Source organism: Chelonoidis abingdonii, chromosome 25, assembly GCF_003597395.2.
Source record: "Chelonoidis abingdonii isolate Lonesome George chromosome 25, CheloAbing_2.0, whole genome shotgun sequence".
Lineage (NCBI taxonomy): Eukaryota > Metazoa > Chordata > Testudines > Testudinidae > Chelonoidis > Chelonoidis abingdonii.
In genome coordinates, this window is record NC_133793.1 from 19635968 (window position 1) to 19645337 (window position 9370).

Genomic DNA, 9370 nt, shown 5'->3' on the forward strand with positions numbered 1-9370 from the left:
TGGTCATTGTGGCAGCTGTAGGTGGCCGTGGATATGGATGATGAATGAAGTAAAAGGCTCTTTAAGAATCATCACATTTTTCTAGAAAGGAGCTGTATTCTGTGCACTACTTCGTCATTCTGGGTTCCTCTCAGCTTCACACCCTGAGAGGTGGAGCTTCCCCAGACCTGGCACACATCGGGAGGGATGATTAGGGAGAGGATCAGTTCCCCCTCCTGCCAAAAGGGAAGGAGAAAGCCCCCAAGATCACAAAAGTGGGAGAGGGAGGGGTATCCGACACCATAGATGCATCGCGAGCCCCCTGATACTGGCACACTCAAGGGAGGTGAATGTGGGGCTGTCAGGCTCCCTGCCCCTCATTCTAGTTCTGGATCCAGCAGAGTAGGAGACAGGCACACAGGTACAGAGAGCGCTGATGGAAACACAGCTCGGTGCTGTGCTCGCTTTATTGTTCATGCTGAAAAACTGTACCTAACAGGAAACTGAGGCTTTGCACTGGGGAGGGGAGAGAACACAGAGCCCTCTGAAGATTGAAAGATATAGGACATCACACCCCTCTGTTCTCCCAGTCCCCCTTTACTCACCCTCATGTCCCCTTTTCACAGTGTCCCACCCCTCATCTCCTGACTCCCAACCCATCTCCTACCCACCCACCCTATTCGTCCCTTTCCCCATAACCTCCCTCTCCTCGTTGCCTCCCAAACCCTACTCTCGCAATTCCCACCAGCTCTTCCACCCTCAGCATCCTCCTCTCCCAGCAGGTAAGTGTATTTCAAAAATTGTTTCATTACCATCTAAATATCCTGTGGTGCCCAGGTGACATTGCCCTACAATTAGAAACCCTCAGACAAAGCCAGGTGCCTCCTTATTCTTAGGTTCAGATTTCGGCTCAGGGTTTGATCTGAACTCAAAGTGCCCAGATGGCATGCGGGTTTGTCAGCCACTACTGGACATTCCCCCTTCAAGGACTCATAGCCTGTGAGTCAGAGGTAGCTTTGAACCTATTCATCCTCTTTCCATGCACGTGCTCAACGTAATCCATTCGGTGAGACTCCAACCCTTCGAAGCTTGACGGACCTAACTGAGAGCTAAACCTTTGGTTAATAATGCTGTCACTTTATTTCCTCCAAAGAGTTGGTGAGTGGCCCTTAAGCACTGGAAATGCTCCCTGCTGTGAAGATCTGAGCCCTGATTTGATCTCTGTCTGTGCACGATAAATCAGCACCAAAACACACTAACGTTAAGAAAAGTTAGAAGTGACTCCTTTAGAGCGGATAGGGCTGATTCCCTCTCACTCACCCTGGTGTAAATCAGGAGTAACTCCTTTGTTCTGAATGGGGCTGATTTCCCCCTCACTCACCCCAGGGTGTTACAATGGAGTATGTCCGGTCTAAGGAAGAGGAGATGCAAGTCCTTTGACTCCATCCCCTGCTGAAGTGTGGCCCTTCTGTGTGGTCTTGGGCCCTTCAACTTCAGAATCTCCTGTGGCATGGCCGTTCTCTATGAAGTGCTCTGCCCTTCAACCCCCCACTAATTACAGCGTCTCCTACCTTATTTCACTATCCCTCTGCTCCGCCTCAGTAAACTCCCCACCTGGTGAATCTCAAGGAGCACTCACTGATATCAGAGTGCCTGCTGTACCGCATCAAGGACAACATGACTAGATATCAGGAATGGGCCATGCTGGGGTACGATGGGTGGCGGTGTCCAGTGACCTTGGTCTGACTGGGGCCAGCAACAGATGCTGCACTATCCACAGCCTGGAAGAATAGGGGGTAGAATGGGAGATCTGCCCCCAGTGCAGCAGCTGCTGCATTGTCTGCCTGAGTCTGAAGAGGGTCTGAGACAATGGTTCTAGGGAGAAGGGAACTGCCCCAGGCATCTCCGTGGCCAGGGCCGGCTTTAGGAAGAGTGGAGCCCAATTCAACAGTTTTGATGGGGCCCCAGCAGGGATGACTAAAACAAAAAAAAACACTTAAAAAAACCACTTTCATTTCTTCCATGTATTATTTACTTTCCATGACTATATAAATAATAGCAAAATTATATATTACATACATGGCATCATATATTAATTAGCTGATTTGTACTTTCATATTAGGAAAATAATTTGTTTTGATAGTTGTACAACTGATTTTCTTCACTAATGTTTATTTTATTAAAATTTATAAAATATTTCCTTATTAATATAAAATTGCCCCCTCCTTCCCACCCCAGTGCTGCCCGGTCCTGGGAAACAAAACCCTCCTTCCCCAGCTCCGCTGCATCAAAAAACAAGGTTGGGGGAGGGGGCGGGAAGAAACTACACACATGGGGTGACCAGATCACAGCAGTAAAATAGGAGACCTACAGGCCTACCTGCTCAGCCCCACCACCACACCCCTCTTCACCCCCTAGCCCCCTGCTGGCTTGCTGCATCCCTCCTAGTCAGTCCCCCACCCACCACTCGCCTCCTTTCACCTTCTCCCTCCCTGCCAGAAACCCCCCTTGCCCGCTCCTAGAACTCCTGGTGGCTCACTGCTTGCCTCTTTTCCCACCCGCCACTTGCCCCTCACCCTCTCCCCCCCAAGTATAAAGCCTCATTCAAAGACCCAGGGGTCACTATATTACTGCACACAGCAGTCAATCAGTGCAGTTGTAGATAATCTCTGCATTATGCATTTTTGTATAACTTTTATATGACTTTGTATTGAACCTTGATAATATGTTATGGCAGGCCCCAAAGGTAGTGTAATTAAGGTAAAAGAAAAATGTCTTTTTGCTAGGAGTAGAATAAGATCTTCCCCCTACTTTGTAATCAATTGCCCTGTTGAATGAATGAGGTGTGAATTAGTAAGGTGTGGAAGGCAGCACCTCCAGATAGCTGCAACCCTTGAAGAGGGGCTGGGAGCCAGACCAAAGAGCTTTGCCCAGGCTGAGTGGGACGGAGTTTGGGTGCTGGGTGCAGGCTCCGGGCTGGGGCACGGGGTGGAGTGCACGAAGGGTGGAGGGGTGCAGGCTCTGGGAGGGAGTGCGGAGGGGTGGGTGCAGGCTCTGGACAGAGTTTGGGGGCCAGAGAGGGGGTGGTGGGTGCTTGGGGGGGAGGGAGGGAGAGATTGCCATCACATGTGGCTCTCCTTCCTCCTCTGCTGCCCCTCACCATAGTCTCGGTGGGGAATGGGGCTGCCCCTTGCCCAGTGTTTGCAGGAGTGGTGGCTGGGGGGAAACCAAATCAGACTGGTTTTACTCTTTCATTGATGGGTCACTTTAACCCCTTACACACCCTTTCCGCCTCTCTCACTCCCTTTCCTCATGTCCTCCCTTCATAATGTCCCACTCCTCATCTCCTGACCCCCAACCCATCTCCTACCCACCCACCCAATTCGTCCCTTTCCCCATAACCTCCCTCCCCTCGCTGCCCCCCAAACCCTACTCCCGCAGTTCCCACCAGCTCTTCCACCCTCATCATCCTCCTCTCCCAGCAGGTAAGTGTATTTCAAAAATTGTTTCATTACCATCTAAATATCCTGTGGTGCCCACGTGACATTTCCCTACAGTTAGAAACCTTCAGACAAAGCCAGGTGCCTCCTTATTCTTAGGTTCAGATTTCAGCTCAGGGTTTGATCTGAACTCAGAGTGCCCAGATGGCATGCGGGTTTGTCAGCCACTACTGGACATTCCCCCTTCAAGGACTCAAAGCCTGTGTGCCAGAGGTAGCTTTAATCCCGTTCATCCTCTCTCCATGCACATGCTCAGCGTAATCCATTCGGTGCAACTCCAAGCCCTTCAAAGGCTGATGGGCCTAACTGAGAGCTAAACCCTTTGGCTAATAACACTGTCACTTTATTTCCTCCAAAGAGTTGGTGAGTGGCCCTTGAGCACTGGAAATGCTCCCTGCTGTGAGGATCTGAGCCCTGGTTTGATCTCTCTCTGTGCACAATAAATCAGCACCAAAACACACCAACGTTAAGAAAAGCTAGAAGTGACTCCTTTGGAGTGGATAGGGCTGATTTCCTCTCACCCTGGTGTAAATCAGGAGTAACTCCTTTGTGCTGAATGGGGCTGATTTCCCCCTCACTCACCCCAGGGTGTTACAATGGAGTATGTCTGGTCTAAGGAAGAGGAGATGCAGGTCCTTTGACTCCAGCCCCTGCTGAGGTGTGGCCCTTCTGTGTGGTCCTGGGTCCTTCAACCCCAGAATCACCTGAGACATGGCCGTTCTCTATGAGGTGCTCTGCCCTTCAGCCCCCCACTAACTACAGTGTCTCCTACCTCATTTCACTATCCCTCTGCCCCCACCTGGTGAATCTCAAGGAGCACCCACTGATATCAGAGTGCCTGCTGTACCCATCAAGGACAGCATGACTAGATACCAGGAACGAGACATGCTGGGGTACGATGGGTGGGGGTGTCCATTGCCCTTGGCCTGACTGGGGCCAGCAACAGATGCTGCACTACCCACAGCCTGGAACAATAGGGGTAGAATGGGGAGATCTGCCCCCAGTGCAGCAGCTGCAGCATTGTCTGCCTGAGTCTGAAGAGGGTCTGAGACAATGGCTCTGGGAGAAGGGAACTGCCCCAGGTATCTCCATGGCGTTTGAATTCCCAGCATCGGTGCTCTGGAGAACCTCAACATCCCCACCAATGCAAGGAGCTCTCTGTGCAGGGGAAGGGAAGAGCACAGCAGTCCTGACCGCCTCACCCTAGCAGACACATCCTGGCTGGGAAGGTAAGGATTGTGGGTACCATGACTGTCCTCTGCCTGTCTGTGGACACCTAGCTGATCCCAAGGGATTGGGGGACAGTCACCTGCTCCTCTTCTGGGACAGAGCAGGGTCCCATGCCATTGTCCCAGCCTTTCTTTGAAGCCCTCTCCACCTCCATGCGTGGCCCTGGAGTGTCTGAATCCAGCCCTGGGAGTCAGCAGAGCTTTATAGGAGTAAATGTGCCTCTTTCCACAGGCTCCTGGGAGCAGCCCAGCTCAGAGCTGTGACTCTTGGAGGGACCACCACCAGCTGCTGAAAATAGAGTGACAGGGACCACCCCCCTCAGTGGACAACTCTGCACTGATCTCCATTTCAGGGAGGTTCCCTGTGAGTTAATGGTTGGTTGGAGACCTGCACATGGCAGTTTAATTCATTCTCTGATCTAATGTAACCACAAAGGCTTTCGTGATCCATGCCAATGCCTCACCCCCTGACCTTTTTGTCTCATCAATACCTTGTGGACGTGAGTTCCTGGTTGGCAGTGGGCAGAGGCCACCCTGGAAATACTGTTCAGAAAAGGGGCTTGGCCAGGAAAAGGAAGGAGGAGAGTGGGAACAAAGGAAGTGGTGGCCAGGGCTTGCCAATGGGGAGGAGGAGGAGAGAATGGGCAGGTGTTTGGAGCCAGGGGTGAGTGGCTGTTCCCTGGAGCTGGGGCCATGTCAGGGGAGTGGGAATGAGCAGAGGAGAGAACTGGTGGGCAGAGGAGGGGACTGATGGGCAAAGGGGTTAAGCAGGGATCTCTGAAGAAGCTGAGTAAGGAACTCTGGGTGAGAATTGACTCGGCCATGGGAGGGGGAATCTCAAAGAACAGGAGCTGACAGAGTCTGTGGAGTGGGGGTTGTAAGAAGGGTGGGAGAAGATTAAGGGCTGTGGGTGTTTGCTTGGGAGTCTGGGTTAGGTGAGGGAGAGGGAGGAAAAGACTCAGGGTCTAGGGTAAGAAGGGTTCAGTCAGTGAATCATGGATCAACTCTCAATGAACATTTATTTATAAAATTTTCATCCAGTCTCAATTATTATCCCTCAGATTTTGGTAAAGTGAGGAACAGAGAGTTGAGGTAACATAGCTGCATAGCTGGGCTTCCATCGCAAGAGTTCTTAGCATCTCAACCTTCTTTCTCTAGACACCAGGCTGTCCTAGTTATCATTTCAGGCTGGGATTCTCAAGGGTGTCTAAGGGATTTAGGAGTCCAAGATGTACAAGCCTTACTGCCATAGGCTCCTTTGCAAATCCCAGGCACCATTTTCGGCAATTCAGGGGAAGCCCAGGCCTTGGAAGTTAACGAGAGACACAGGGCCAGGATTACAAAGGGGTTTAGGCACTTAAAGAAGGAGATAGCTGCCTACTGGGATTTACAATAGCATCTAAGCAGGTTAAACTCCTCACTCCCACTGAATGACCATGGGACTTTGCCACCTAGCTCATTCAGAAGCATTGATCAATCCCTGTAGGTGCCTGTCTTCATCTTTGTGATCCTGGCCCACAGATAACACAGAAGCTGGGCTGGAATCAGGGAACGCCGGGGGAGATCATAGGCCTGTGCTATGTTAGGTGCAGACTAGAGGATCAGAATGGCTCTTTTGGCTTTATCACTTAGGCATCTATGCACTTGTCTGTGGGCCTGTGCTGCTGAGCTGTGCAGGGCTCCAGGGAGTCAGTCCTGCTAGCCCTTAGAAAATAGAAGTGAATAAATCACCTTCCCGCAGCATCAGTCCTTTAATGCCGGTGATGTTCAATGCAAGCTACACACAGCTCATATTCAGAGCCAACAGGTTTGAGTCAAGTTCTGGCTGAACAGTCTCAAAATGAAGGGGGAAAGGATTCTCAGATGCCTGTACCTTTAGCTTCTAGATTCTGATAGATATTGACCAAAGAATCCTAGTGCTGGATGGCTGAATGGAACATACGTTGGGAAAAAAAATCCACAAAGATCATCACAGTAAGTTTTCTATTCCAATTAAATATATTGGGGAATCAATATACAGGGGAAAATTAAGATGATAAATATGAATTACAATATGAACTTGTTAAGACTTTTACTCTCAATTTAATCAAATACCTACTGCTGATTGGAATTTTTCCATCCTTCAGGAAAATGTTGACTTTTAACTGAAAACCTCAAATCCTTTTATTTTTTTATTTTTTTTTCATCTTTTGGCAAATGAAAACTTTTTGCTGAAAACTGGATTATTTTTATCACAAAACCAATAATCTTTGGGTTTTGAGTTTTCAATTTCTTTACAAATGAATTGCAAAATGTTTGGAGAAAAGCGGATAGATTCTGAGATTTGTTGTTTAGCTGAAGACCTGCTTTCTATTAAAAAGAACAAAGATGAAAATTTCCAACCTGCCTTAAACTTTAGATAAATTGGGGAACATTAATATTGCCTGATAAGACCTTAATTTCAAACCATTTATTCTACTGCATCTATGTGATTTCTCTTCCAAAGGGATAGTTGTCCTAGTAGACAGAGGAGAGAAAGGGAGGAAGGGAGGGGAAACAGAGGCAAAAAGAGGGGAAATGACTGGCCTAAGGTCACACAGCAGGTCACTGGCAGAGACAAGAGTCGAGCCCAAGTGCCCTGACAACCCCTGCACCACACAGCGCAGAATAAATGATACAACATAGTGGTGACAGAGGGATGTCGCTAGTCCATTGTTACACGCAGGCCGAAGTGCAGCTGGGAGTTGGTGCCATAAATCAGTTTGGAAGCAGGCAGCAGGGCATCTAGGCATAGAGCTTGGGGTAGAAAAATCACAGATGAGCTGCAACTTATGATGCTAGGTGAGACTAAATGAGAATCAGGCTGTGTTGGCATTTTAGTCTATCCATTTCATGACCAAGCTGTGAGCTTGGTGATGGTCACAGCAGAGGGACCTTCTTTGGAAGAATTGTTGGGTTTGGATTCTACTTTGCTTCATCCTTCATAAAACATTTTAACAGGCTACATCTTGGGCCAAATCCTCAAAAGTGGTAACATAACGAAGCTCCATTGACTTTAAAGGAGCTGACCTAATTTACACTAATGTGAAAACATGACAGATTGATTGTCAGAGGTGAGGAACACAATACCTCATCATTCCAAGAGATGAGTGCTGTGAACCTTTGACATTCATATAATGAGATATTACATAAAAGGGAATCAGGGCCATTCCCACTGTCGCTCTAACTCTGATCATTGTCCTTCTCATTCCCCCTACAGCCATCACACAGTGTACTGAGGAAAAAAATGTCCAACCAAACCACCATGACTGAATTCCTTCTCCTGGGATTCTCTGATGCTCCAGAACTGCAGATTTTACACTTTGTGGTGTTTCTAGTGCTTTACCTGGCATCCCTACTGGGGAACCTTCTCATCATCACAGTCATAGCCCTCAACCACCAACTTCACACCCCCATGTACTTCTTCCTGATGAATCTGTCCATCCTAGACCTCGGCTCTGTCTCTGTCACCATCCCCAAGTCCATGGCCAACTCCTTCATGAACACCAGATCGATTTCTTATTCTGGATGTGTTGCCCAAGTCTTTTTTTTTCTTATTCTTTGTTTCAGCAGATTTTGCCATACTGACCATCATGGCGTACGACCGATATGTCTCCATCTGCCAATTACTGCACTATGAGACAGTGATGAACAGCAGAGCTTGTGTCCAAATGGCAGCTGGTGCCTGGATCGGTGGAATTCTCAACTCTGTACTACACACTGGGAACACATTTGCATTGACCTTCTGTGGAGGCAACATGGTGGATCAGTTCTTCTGTGAAGTCCCCCAGCTCCTCAAGCTCGCTTGCTCTAACTCAGACCTCAGTGAAGTCGGGTTTCTCATCTTTAGTGTGTGCTTAGCCTCAAGCTGCTTTGTTTTCATAATTGTGTCATATGCTCAGATCTTCACCACAGTGGTGAGAATCCCCTCTGAGCAGGGCCGGCATAAAGCCTTCTCCACCTGCCTCCCTCACCTCATTGTGGTCTCCTTGTTTATTTGCACTGCGACCTTTGCCTACTTGAAACCCACCTCCAGCTCAACCTCAGGTCTGGATCTCATGGTGGCTGTTCTCTATTCTGTGTTGCCACCAATGACAAATCCGATCATCTACAGCATGAGAAACAAAGAGCTCAAAGGTGCACTGTGTAAACTGATAGGTTGGAGGTTATTCTCTAAGAATAAAATGTCCGTATTTCTCCGTCAGTAACAATTTCATTCTGTGTTTCTTTATATAATCAGAGGATGACATTATTGCCTCCCTGAGAAAATACTGTTCAATCTGTCTATGCAGAATTGGATATTTACATTTGGAAAAATCCTGACAAACATGACTCAAGAAAAAAGAAGTTATTATAGGTTTACACCAATGTAAATAAGATCGGAATCTATCTTCATGTACTGCTATCCATCACCATACTATCTGAGCACCTTGCCCATAAAATCAGTACCCACAGTAAAGTCCCTTGTGAAGTCTCAGGCTCTTTTTATTTTGGGGGGATAACCTCTGATTGAGGTATCAATGCAACTGATCTTTGTGTTTTTTGTTTACTTTTTTGTCAGATTTTTACCTTTTTTTTTTGCTTAACTTATTTGCTTCTTTATTTTGGTTTGTTTCTTTGGAGGTGAGAAAGCCTGAGGAGGTG

At 48.1% G+C, this 9370-nt stretch overlaps 1 pseudogene; it reads left to right on the top strand.

Moving 5' to 3' along the window:
• Positions 1-7981: 7981 nt before the first annotated feature.
• LOC116833354 (olfactory receptor 14A16-like) lies at positions 7982-8934 on the top strand (annotated as a pseudogene).
• Positions 8935-9370: the final 436 nt, after the last annotated feature.